Source organism: Xenopus tropicalis, chromosome 2, assembly GCF_000004195.4.
Source record: "Xenopus tropicalis strain Nigerian chromosome 2, UCB_Xtro_10.0, whole genome shotgun sequence".
In the NCBI taxonomy this organism is placed as follows: domain Eukaryota; kingdom Metazoa; phylum Chordata; class Amphibia; order Anura; family Pipidae; genus Xenopus; species Xenopus tropicalis.
In genome coordinates, this window is record NC_030678.2 from 179,557,573 (window position 1) to 179,570,951 (window position 13,379).

The following is a 13,379-nucleotide window of genomic DNA, read 5'->3' on the forward strand; positions in this document are numbered from 1 at the left end:
GAGCCCTATGGGAGACTTTCCTTGGGCCGGGTTGGAGCTGCAGAGTGCCATTGAGCCCTATGGGAGACTTTCCTTGGGCCAGGTTGGAGCTGCAGAGTGCCATTGAGCCCTATGGGAGACTTTCCTTGGGCCGGGTTGGAGCTACAGAGTGCCATTGAGCCCTATGGGAGACTTTCCTTGGGCCGGGTTGGAGCTGCAGAGTGCCATTGAGCCCTATGGGAGACTTTCCTTGGGCCAGGTTGGAGCTGCAGAGTGCCATTGAGCCCTATGGGAGACTTTCCTTGGGCCGGGTTGGAGCTACAGAGTGCCATTGAGCCCTATGGGAGACTTTCCTTGGGCCGGGTTGGAGCTGCAGAGTGCCATTGAGCCCTATGGGAGACTTTCCTTGGGCCGGGTTGGAGCTGCAGAGTGCCATTGAGCCCTATGGGAGACTTTCCTTGGGCCGGGTTGGAGCTGCAGAGTGCCATTGAGCCCCATGGGAGACTTTCCTTGGGCCGGGTTGGAGCTGCAGAGTGCCATTGAGCCCTATGGGAGACTTCCCTTGGGCCGGGTTGGAGCTGCAGAGTGCCATTGAGCCCTATTGGAGGCTTTCCTTGGGCCGGGTTGGAGCTGCAGAGTGCCATTGAGCCCCATGGGAGACTTTCCTTGGGCCGGGTTGGAGCTGCAGAGTGCCATTGAGCCCTATGGGAGACTTCCCTTGGGCCGGGTTGGAGCTGCAGAGTGCCATTGAGCCCTATGGGAGACTTTCCTTGGGCCGGGTTGGAGCTGCAGAGTGCCATTGAGCCCTATGGGAGACTTTCCTTGGGCCGGGTTGGAGCTGCAGAGTGCCATTGAGCCCTATGGGAGACTTTCCTTGGGCCGGGTTGGAGCTGCAGAGTGCCATTGAGCCCTATGGGAGGCTTTCCTTGGGCCGGGTTGGAGCTACAGAGTGCCATTGAGCCCTATGGGAGACTTTCCTTGGGCCGGGTTGGAGCTGCAGAGTGCCATTGAGCCCTATGGGAGACTTTCCTTGGGCCGGGTTGGAGCTGCAGAGTGCCATTGAGCCCTATGGGAGGCTTTCCTTGGGCCAGGTTGGAGCTGCAGAGTGCCATTGAGCCCTATGGGAGACTTTCCTTGGGCCGGGTTGGAGCTGCAGAGTGCCATTGAGCCCTATGGGAGACTTTCCTTGGGCCTGGTTGGAGCTACAGAGTGCCATTGAGCCCTATGGGAGACTTTCCTTGGGCGGGATTGGTGACTTTTGCAATCATCAGAAATAATCAGATTCTGGATGGAAATGGAAAGGCAGCAAGGTGGGTGCTGGGTAAGACGTTGAGGTCTATTAACAAAGAAGGGCAATTGTAACCCACTCCATGAACCAATTTATGCTCACCAGCCGCACAAGAATGCCGACCCTGCTGGGGTGAGTAGTACTATATAATAATAGAATAAATATAAGAGAATAAAAGTAGAAATGATACAGTACTCCCTATGAGCCCAGCGGTAGCCTGACTTAGAGCAGCGAGGGCAATATGGAATTAGCGCCGGTTGAGGCAACAAGGGAAGAAGAAGATACTGGTTGTACTTGAAACCTTGGAGTTTTTTCAATATACTTTTTTTTTTTTGCAAAAAGTCTCTGAGCGTGCGGCACTCTCTCTCTCTCTCTCTCTCTCTCTCTTTCTCTCTCTCTCTCTATATATATATATATACACATACTGACTCTCTCCAAGTCATTAATATCCTTCTGAAGGACTGGAGCCCAAAACTGCCCCCCATACTCAAGGTGAGGCCTCTCACTTCAATGGACTGATTTTGGGGTGGTGAGGCCACAGGTGATTTGGCTGAAAAAAATTGAAATACTTTGGAAAATATCTAGTAGAATTAAGTCTAAAACAACTGGACTTTTCTGAGTTTTTCTTGAAAACGTTTCACCACTCATCCGAGTGGCTTCTTCAGTTCAAATGACTGGTAGGGAATTCCCCGGTATTTAAACTCTTGATGGTAGTAGAGTCACAGACATCCAATCACAATGGTTCCATTGAACTTGTTCAGTTAGGTGTTAGCTGAAACTGACAGGTGTAAGAAGGTATGATCCAATCACAATGGTACCAAGATTCTCATTGATGAAGGTGTTAATCCTTCAAAGTACATGACTGGAAGTGTGAACTGTTGTGAAACTGCCGGGGTAAGGATGTCAACGCGCCATTGTATGTTGGTGACAAGCGGTGTCGCAGGCCCCCTCCTCTGTTCAGGGATGGTTTTTCCAGGTTGGCATAAATGGCCTCTTTCACACCTCTTTCAAACCATCTGTCCTCTCGGTCCAAAATATGCACGTTACTGTCCTCAAAAGAGTGACCTTTTTCTTTGAGGTGTAGATAGACCGCTGAGTCTTGTCCTGAGGAGTTTGCCCGCCTATGTTGGGACATTCTCTTACAGAGAGGTTGTTTTGTCTCCCCAATGTATAAGTCTGAGCACTCTTCACTACACTGGACAGCATAGACCACATTACTTTTCATGTGCTTGGGTGTTGGGTCTTTCGGGTGCACCAGTTTCTGTCTCAGGGTGTTGCTGGGTTTGAAAAACACAGGAATGCGATGTTTGTTGAAAATTCTCCTAAGTTTTTCTGATGTTCCAGCAACATATGGAATGACTATGTTGTTTCGCCTGCTGTGTTCCTCCCTTCTGTTTGTAGGTCTGGTCTTTCTGTTGGTCTTTGATTTGGTTTTGATGAAGGCCCAGTCTGGGTACCCACAAGTTTTCAGAGCTCCTTTTAGATGTTTATATTCTTTCTCCTTGGCCTCTGCATTGGATGCCACAGTTTCAGCCCGATGATTTAGAGTCCTAATTACACCCAGTTTATGTTCCAAAGGGTGGTGGGAATCAAACTCGGTGGACAAAAACATCACGTTCACAAGGGAAGATCTGAAAGACAGCAAACTGGCTTTTTTGGACTGTGCTATAGTTATCAAAGAGGGGAGGGACCTGGATATTGAAGTATACAGGAAACCCACCCACACAGACCAGTACTTGCTGTTTGATTCCCACCACCCTTTGGAACATAAACTGGGTGTAATTAGGACTCTAAATCATCGGGCTGAAACTGTGGCATCCAATGCAGAGGCCAAGGAGAAAGAATATAAACATCTAAAAGGAGCTCTGAAAACTTGTGGGTACCCAGACTGGGCCTTCATCAAAACCAAATCAAAGACCAACAGAAAGACCAGACCTACAAACAGAAGGGAGGAACACAGCAGGCGAAACAACATAGTCATTCCATATGTTGCTGGAACATCAGAAAAACTTAGGAGAATTTTCAACAAACATCGCATTCCTGTGTTTTTCAAACCCAGCAACACCCTGAGACAGAAACTGGTGCACCCGAAAGACCCAACACCCAAGCACATGAAAAGTAATGTGGTCTATGCTGTCCAGTGTAGTGAAGAGTGCTCAGACTTATACATTGGGGAGACAAAACAACCTCTCTGTAAGAGAATGTCCCAACATAGGCGGGCAAACTCCTCAGGACAAGACTCAGCGGTCTATCTACACCTCAAAGAAAAAGGTCACTCTTTTGAGGACAGTAACGTGCATATTTTGGACCGAGAGGACAGATGGTTTGAAAGAGGTGTGAAAGAGGCCATTTATGCCAACCTGGAAAAACCATCCCTGAACAGAGGAGGGGGCCTGAGACACCGCTTGTCACCAACATACAATGGCGCGTTGACATCCTTACCCCGGCAGTTTCACAACAGTTCACACTTCCAGTCATGTACTTTGAAGGATTAACACCTTCATCAATGAGAATCTTGGTACCATTGTGATTGGATCATACCTTCTTACACCTGTCAGTTTCAGCTAACACCTAACTGAACAAGTTCAATGGAACCATTGTGATTGGATGTCTGTGACTCTACTACCATCAAGAGTTTAAATACCGGGGAATTCCCTACCAGTCATTTGAACTGAAGAAGCCACTCGGATGAGTGGTGAAACGTTTTCAAGAAAAACTCAGAAAAGTCCAGTTGTTTTAGACTTAATTCTACTAGATACTGTATATCATGACCTGGATGAATGAGAATCTTCATAGACACTTTGGAAAATGTTAAAGTCTGGAGAAAGAATCAAAGATGAAAAAGGCGGCAAGCTAAAGCCAAAAGGGCAATGACAAAATTCAAAGGGTTAAGAGACCTAGCATACAGTAGGTTCAGCTAAGTAAGTGGCATGTAGGGGCCCCAAGGTGAAGATACCCCATACAATCTAGTATTTCTTTCATTTTAGCTATTGCAAAACCAACACATTTGGTGCATTTTATGGGAGTTAAAGCTACAAAAAAGTACATTCACCCAAGAAAGCCATATATTTTTGGAAAGTACACATTCCCCCGAATCTAAAATGGGTACCCGTGTCTTTCTACTCCAAAGTACCAAGCCGCACAGCTTTCCTAAATTTGGCAATTTTGATGAGATTTCTGAAAATCACCTCAAAGCTTTTACTTTGCAGCATCCTACGTCCCACATACTATTAGGTACCAAGATAAAACATCCCCTAATTATGTACCCCAGGGGTCCCCTAAACAGTTTGATGCCCAATGTGCATACATTTAGGTATGTTTGTGGCATATAGGGGCCCCAAGGTGAACATACCCCCATAGGATCAGTCATTTCTGTCATTTTAGCTATTGCAAAACCAACACATTTACTGCATTATTTGTGGGATAAAGCTACAAAAAAAGTACATTCACCCCAGAAAGCCATATATTTTTGGAAAGTACACATTCTCCAGAATCTAAAATGGGTACCCGTGTCTTTCTACTCCAAAGCATCATGCTGTAAAGCTTTTCTAAAATTGGCAATTTTGATGAAACTTCTGAAAATCACTTCAATACCTTCCTCTTTGCAACATCTTTTCTCTCACAGGTCATTAGGTAGCCATATAAACCCCTAAATATGAACCGCAGGGGTCTATCGAACAGTTTGATGTCCTATATACATAGGTTTATCAAAGTAAATGGCACTTTCCCCAAAATATACCTTGTGCCACTAATTTCATGGCTTACATTTACCTAATTAAAAAACACACGGGCAGTTTTGTGTGGGGTAAAAGTCTAAAAAATTCTAGGATGATTCCTGAAAACCATATATTCTTGGAAAGCAGACATTCTGACAAATCAAACATGGATAAGAACATCTCTCTACACCAAACAACAAAGCTTTCCTAAACTTTTTTTGATGATATTTTTGAAAATCACGTAAAAATGTTGCAATTTGCCGTTTTTATCTCACACAATTTTTTAGATACAATGACAAATCACCCTAAATATGAACGCCAGAGTTCTACTGAACAGTTTAATACCCAATATACATAGGTTTATCTAAGTATGTGGTTATGTACAGATGCCAAATAAAAGTAGTGAATGTGAATTTTTTCACCCCCCAACTGCATATTATGTGCTGTAAGACCCCCTAACTATACAGAGACCCCCAGAAAACCATATATGGGGGTAAGGGCATCTTTCTACCCCAAACTACCAAACGGCAAAGCTACGCTAAAAGAAATACAACAAACAACAATGCAAGTGTAAAACTGCAATAAAAGCACAACAATGGAATACAATTAGGCAAATCAATGAAATAACAAAATTAATTATTTTACAGCATTGTTAGTGGTCAGAATACCTGATCCAATGGTCTCACTGTGAAATAAATAGTTTTTAGGGGAAAAACAACATACAAAATGATAAAATAAGGAGCTAAAAAAAAAAAGTGTATGTGTGTCTGTTTGTGTATACTTGTGTGTACACATCTAAAAAGTGTGTGAATGTTTGTATATGTGTATGTAAGTGTGTAAATATTGAAAAAAGCAAAAAAAAGTTAGAAAAGCTGAAATAAAAGCTACATTTAGTAAAAGGCGTGTTGTGTGTGTGTAAATGCATGTATGTGTGTGTGTAAATGCATGTATGTGTGTGTGTAAATGCATGTATGTGTGTGTGAAAATGCATGTATGTGTGTGTGTAAATGCATGTATGTGTGTGTGTAAATGCATGTATGTGTGTGTGTAAATGCATGTATGTGTGTGTGTAAATGCATGTATGTGTGTGTGTAAATGTGTGTATATAGGTTAAAAAAAACCACTTACCTTTTTTTGAGCAGGAGGGTCCTTGGCTGCAGAGAGGGTCCCTGGATCGCAGAGCGACTGAAGCAGGAAGTGAGTGGGCGGGCTCACAGGGGCTGCACCAGGAAGCTCTTAGGCTAATGTCACACCAGGCGCATGGTGTATATTTTCGTCAAGCTGAAAAATGCTTGCCGAAAATTCCGCCATACGCCTACCTAGACTTTGCATTCTCTCGCGTTTTTATACGGGTATCAGCTACGCGTGCCTGCACCCAAGTGTATTCCATTCATTCGGGTGCGGGCACAGGTAGGAGGTGTATGGTGGAAAAATATACGCCATACGCTGTGAAAATATACGCCATACGATGTGTGTGACATCAGCCTTAACAGCAGACACATGTGATCTGTGATGTGTCTGATGTTAAGAAGTTGGTCCTGCAACAATTGCATCGCAGGACTGACTTGACAGCCCCCTTGGCTCGTTGCAGAGGGGGTTGGGGACACATCTGACTCTCTGCACCGGCGGCTTTTGAATTCTTTTCTACCAATGTATGTATGTATGTATATCTTTATAACAATAACGTAGGTACTATGTTGTTGGCACATAACAGTTTTTTTTTTTTTTTAAAACAACGTAGTACCTATATTGTTGGCAGGGAAAGGGTTAAATGTTTCTGAACAGAGGGTTAAGTTTTATGACTCTCTGGTGATTTCGAGATGTATAGTGTCACTAGTAGTTTTCAATTGGCTTCTGTTGCTATTATTCTTTATATTTTATCTTTCTCTGTTTTTCTGAGATATATTATTTCCTTAATAAGTTAGGTTTTAGTTGTGTTTCTCAGTTCAGTTTGTTTTTTCTGGTTTCAATGTGCTTTAGGAGGTGTTTCTGAACAAAAGTGCGGTTATGCTGCCCTCTGGTGGTTTCAGGGCATTGTAGCTTGTTAGGCAGCTTTCAATAAGCTTTTAGTTATTGCGTTTCCTTTACTTTTGTTTATTTTAGTTACAGTAACTGTCTCAAGATTTCACTTTTCAAGTGTATTTTATTGGGTTTTCAGTGAGCACTCTTTTGCTTAAGGTATTAATTGTATTTCATGTACCTTAGGTCTGGAGTTATAGATCTGTGTCCAGATAGTTTTGGCACTGATAGCCGCCTTCCCATGAGCGCTTTTGCTCAGCAGTTGAATTTTAGGTTTGATTTGTTTGTTTGTGAGCTTGCACGTCCGGCGTTATAGCTTGGTGAGGTGCGTGGGTATGGTCCGGTGTTCTGCTGTTCTGCCGTAGATTCCACTCATTTTATGTTATTTATTTTTAGTTGTTTTAGCTGTTTGGGAGCTTTTTGGAGCGGGTATGGAGTGGAGCTCATCTTTTGGGCACACCCCCCGGAAGTCCTATACAGCCATTATTTGCAGATAAGTAGGGGACTGGTCAAAAAGTTGCCCTTTTTCCCTGGCAGCCCATTAGTAACTTAGCCACCTAAGTGAGTCTATTGGGTCAAAGTATGAGCAGTGTAGTTTGGCCACTAGATGTGCAATAGAACAGCCATGTGTCTGGGGTTCAGTTTTGTGTAGATGCCCACCTGAGCAGGCACGTGGGATACCGTGGAACCCAGGCTTAGGTTTAGCTCCAGATAGATCAGGATGAACTCTAATTGGTCCCTGGTTTCGCTTTGTGAAATGTTTTTTGATGTGACCGCGCCCATTTTGATGCCACTGTTCCTATTTCGACACGACCGCAGCTTTTTTTTTGATGCACAGCGAATTGTTTTGTGGCAAATTTTTTACAAACCATTCGCCAATGCCAAAATGTGGAAATTTGCTGCAAACCCATACCTGGCAAAAAAATTCAATCGCTAGTGACAGATAGTTAGAGCTAACTAGTTGAGCAGCTTTTGGCTCCACCGAGGAATATTAATGGGATAAAGATCCCATGGGGTTGATTCACTAAAGTGCGATAAATTTTATCGCACTTTTTTTGCGATAATTAGCGTGCGATTCACCATAGTATTATCGCGTGCGTTTAGTCGCCATATCGCATGCGTTAATTTTCGCTCGACCGCATGTGGTAGTTTTAATGCATGTGTTAAATAGCGCGCTGAAAAGAATACGATCGCATGATTCACAAACACTTAGGCGCGCTAAATATCGCATTAGGCTATGCGAAAATTAACTACAGGCAGGCGGTAATTATAGATAAGTACAGTAAATGAGTTTTTTGCAATAAAATATGGACTTACAGTGTTATTTATTCAGTCTGTGTTTCCCCCAGAGTGACGCAGCTGCCAGTTTGCAGCGAAATGGTCATTTTTAATACAGTAATTTTCCGCAAATATTGGCGTGTATGGCTAACATGGCGTGCGTTTATTTGCACGACTATTTATATTTGGCTACAAGTGATGAAATGTTTCGCCAGGCAGGGATTCGCAGCAAATTTTTGAACATGTGGCAAATTTTTCCGCGGCAAATTTTTTCATGCATTTTGCAAAACAATCTGCCATTGGCAAAACGCATGAAAAAATTCGCCACGCAAAAATTCACCGCACATCCAAAAATTGACACAGGTGTCAAAAAATAATTGTTTTGTCGCGGGAAACAATTTTTTTGGCCGCACAACATTTTTGCCATTTCGTGGATCTTTTGAAAGATTTGCGAATTTTTCACCAAAGATAACCAGAACACATTCGCTCATCACTAGCGGCTACTATTTATATGCTACTATTTATATGCTACTATTTATATGCTACTATTTATTACAGAGAAAAGGGAATCATTTAACCATTAAATAAACCCAATAGGGCTGTTCTGCCCCAATAAGGGGTAATTATATCTTAGTTGGGATCAAGTACAGGTACTGTTTTATTATTACAGAGAAAAGGGAATCATTTAACCATGAAATAAACCCAATAGGGCTGTTCTGCCCCAATAAGGGGTAATTATATCTTAGTTGGGATCAAGTACAGGTACTGTTTTATTATTACAGAGAAAAGGGAATCATTTAACCATTAAATAAACCCAATAGGGCTGTTCTGCCCCCAATAAGGGGTAATTATATCTTAGTTGGGATCAAGTACAGGTATTGTTTTATTATTACAGGGGCATGCGGAGCTGCTGGTTGGAGCTACTTGTCGTGGCTGCTGGACTGGACGGTGCTGACCGTTTGCTGATGTTTGTCTCTGCGTGTGTTTTGGCGGAGGCGGTTCTCGGTGTTGTCTGTGGCGGGGGATTTTCTGGTGTTTGGTGGCCGTGGGGGGGGGGGGGGTGGCTGCTGCTGGTGGCCCAGTGTGTCTTCACCCTTAAAAGGACTTGGCCACCCTGTATCTAATCTAGCAGTTAGGCAGGTTATATATAGGCATTATGGTTGAACGTGATGGACGTAAGTCTTTTTTCAACCAAACTTACTATGTTATTTATAAGCATCTACTATTTATATGCTACTATTTATATGCTACTATTTATATGCACTATTTATATGCTACTATTTATATGCACTATTTATATGCTACCATTTATATGCTACTATTTATATGCTACTATTTATATGCCACTATTTATATGCTACTATTTATATGCTACCATTTATATGCTACTATTTATATGCACTATTTATATGCTACTATTTATATGCACTATTTATATGCTACCATTTATATGCTACCATTTATATGCTACCATTTATATGCTACTATTTATATGCTACTATTTATATGCTACTATTTATATGCTACTATTTATATGCACTATTTATTTGCTACTATTTATATGCACTATTTATATGCTACCATTTATATGCTACCATTTATATGCTACCATTTATATGCTACTATTTATATGCTACCATTTATATGCTACTATTTATATGCTACTATTTATATGCGGCGACTATACGTGTGCGTTATTTAGCGCATGTACCATCAAATACCGCATGAAAATAGTCTTCGCGAGTTAAATATTGCATGCAGTATCGCGCGTAAAATAGCGCAAGTATGCTTATAGTGAATCGTGCGATAAGTTGCGAAAATTTAGATGCAATAAAATTTTTAACGCACTTTAGTGAAGCAGCCCTCATGTTTACTATTGCCCAGAATTTGAGAACAAGTGGGAGATTCTGAAAGCTGTGGGGAACTCATTGTTCTTGTGTTGCAAAATATTGTGCCTTGATTGACCCTGTGGTGTCTTATTGACCAAGTAAGTCAGCACTACAGCATGGGTTGGACCAAACGCTCACACATTCTCCTAATTTTGTTTATATACAGGGCCCTATATATAATGTGGCATGTATGTATGTATAACTTTATTTATAAAGCGCCACAAGGGTACGCAGCGCTGTACAGTCTTATAGAATACACAATTACACACAGGGAGGACAAGTGTTATAATAAATAAATACAATAAATATATATATATATAAGTGCCATGTGGTATGAGACACAGTAGGAAGGAGGTCCCTGCCCCGTAGAGCTTACAATCTAAGTGGTTGGGTAATATACAGGCACAAACTGGGCAAAATAATATCTTAGTGCTCCAGAAGGCAACAGCTGAGCTTTTTCTTAAAGAGAGTGGGTGAGTTTTCCCTACGGAGGGATTCAGGGATAGAGGTCCAGAGGGAAGGAGCAGTGAGATAGAAAGGGTTAAGCCGAGAGAGCGCAGTGGGTGTGGATGGTGTAAAGAGACAGAGGCTCTGAGAGGAGCGGAGGAGACGACCAGGAACATGTAGGGAGACCAGTGAGGGAATGTAGTGAGGGGCAGGGAGACCAGTGAGAGAATGGAGTGAGGAGCAGAGAGACCAGTGAGGGAATGGAGTGAGGAGCAGAGAGACCAGTGAGGGAATGGAGTGAGGAGCAGGGAGACCAGTGAGAGAATGGAGTGAGGAGCAGAGAGACCAGTGAGGGAATGGAGTGAGGAGCAGAGAGACCAGTGAGGGAATGGAGTGAGGAGCAGGGAGACCAGTGAGGGAATGGAGTGAGGAGCAGGGAGACCAGTGAGGGAATGGAGTGAGGAGCAGGGAGACCAGTGAGAGAATGGAGTGAGGAGCAGAGAGACCAGTGAGGGAATGGAGTGAGGAGCAGGGAGACCAGTGAGGGAATGGAGTGAGGAGCAGGGAGACCAGTGAGGGAATGGAGTGAGGAGCAGGGAGACCAGTGAGGGAATGGAGTGAGGAGCAGGGAGACCAGTGAGGGAATGTAGTGAGGAGCAGGGAGACCAGTGAGGGAATGGAGTGAGGAGCAGGGAGACCAGTGAGGGAATGGAGTGAGGAGCAGGGAGACCAGTGAGGGAATGTAGTGAGGAGCAGGGAGACCAGTGAGGGGATGGAGTGAGGAGCAGAGAGACCAGTGAGGGAATGGAGTGAGGAGCAGAGAGACCAGTGAGGGAATGTAGTGAGGAGCAGAGAGACCAGTGAGGGAATGGAGTGAGGAGCAGGGAGACCAGTGAGGGAATGGAGTGAGGAGCAGGGAGACCAGTGAGGGAATGTAGTGAGGAGCAGGGAGACCAGTGAGGGAATGGAGTGAGGAGCAGGGAGACCAGTGAGGGAATGGAGTGAGGAGCAGGGAGACCAGTGAGGGAATGGAGTGAGGAGCAGGGAGACCAGTGAGGGAATGGAGTGAGGAGCAGGGAGACCAGTGAGGGAATGTAGTGAGGAGCAGGGAGACCAGTGAGGGAATGTAGTGAGGAGCAGGGAGACCAGTGAGGGAATGTAGTGAGGAGCAGGGAGACCAGTGAGGGAATGTAGTGAGGAGCAGAGAGACCAGTGAGGGAATGTAGTGAGGAGCAGGGAGACCAGTGAGGGAATGGAGTGAGGAGCAGGGAGACCCGTGAGGGAATGTAGTGAGGAGCAGAGAGACCAGTGAGGGAATGTAGTGAGGAGCAGAGAGACCAGTGAGGGAATGTAGTGAGGAGCAGGGAGACCAGTGAGGGAATGGAGTGAGGAGCAGGGAGACCAGTGAGGGAATGGAGTGAGGAGCAGGGAGACCAGTGAGGGAATGGAGTGAGGAGCAGGGAGACCAGTGAGGGAATGGAGTGAGGAGCAGAGAGACCAGTGAGGGAATGTAGTGAGGAGCAGGGAGACCAGTGAGGGAATGGAGTGAGGAGCAGGGAGACCAGTGAGGGAATGTAGTGAGGAGCAGGGAGACCAGTGAGGGAATGTAGTGAGCAAGTTGTCACATGTCATCTCACCATGTCCCTACATCATGTTTTGGGTGTTAGGTCCTGCCCCTAGGTGGTGCTAGAGTGCAAAGACTATCCAGCAAAAAATGAAAAACTCCATAGACCATTTGTATGCTCAAAAATTCAATTGCCTCCTGAATCTGAATTAGTAAAACTTACTGAGAAGTTGGGCAAACCAACCCCAAAAATTCCCAAATTCATAAACAACTATGATCCCTCTCTACTGATAGAAAAAGCTCTGCAGTGCAACAAAGATGCTACAAAAGTGGTGAAAAACCGCAAGCTTCTTGGCCAAGGAGCTGTGAGACCTATGGCCCTTGTAAATTTGGTTCAAAACTATTTACTAAAATGTTGGCCAATACTGTAGGTTAGCAGGATTTCTGCCCAAATCTATACATCCTGACTAGTGATGAGCGGATGTTTGAAAAGGATTCGCAAAATGGCGAAAATGTTGCGTGTCAAAAAAGAATTGCCCCAAGCATCATTTTTTTGATGTACGAAACCATTTTCTGCCCTAAAAGCTGTCCTCCAAGATCTACAAACCTCTTTCTTTCCCATTTATCTGGGGCAAATCCAAGTGATGGCTAGTGAAACACAAGGAGGCTAGCAGCCCCAGTAACTTGAAATGAAGGAGCCCATTTACCTCAGTGACCAGGTTGGACAACTTTCCATCCAATCACAAAATGCTCCCAGTGGGAGGAACCTGTATGTACTCAATACCTTTATGTTCTGAATTATATGCACATAACATATTTGGTGCCGTTGTAAAGATAAATATTCTGTGAGCTAAAAACCCATTTCACCCCCTCTATTAGCCAATCCCTCTGTTTCTACCGGCCACATGGGATTATTAACTGCATGTGACTTCCATGACTCCATAACATTGCGTCCAATAAACGTTTAACCATTAGTGCCATGTACAACAAATAACAAATGGCATTTACCCAACAACCCTTTCCCAAAGGATGGCGATGTGTTTAATTGGGAGGCAATAACATCCACAGAAATATCAGTAGGAATTTGGGAAGAAATTTGGGATAATGTTAGAAGTTCATCTCGTCCTGTACAACTAGGAAGCTTTATAGATCTGTAGGGACCCTCCAGGATTAGTTGCCCTTTAGACAGGCACCATGAG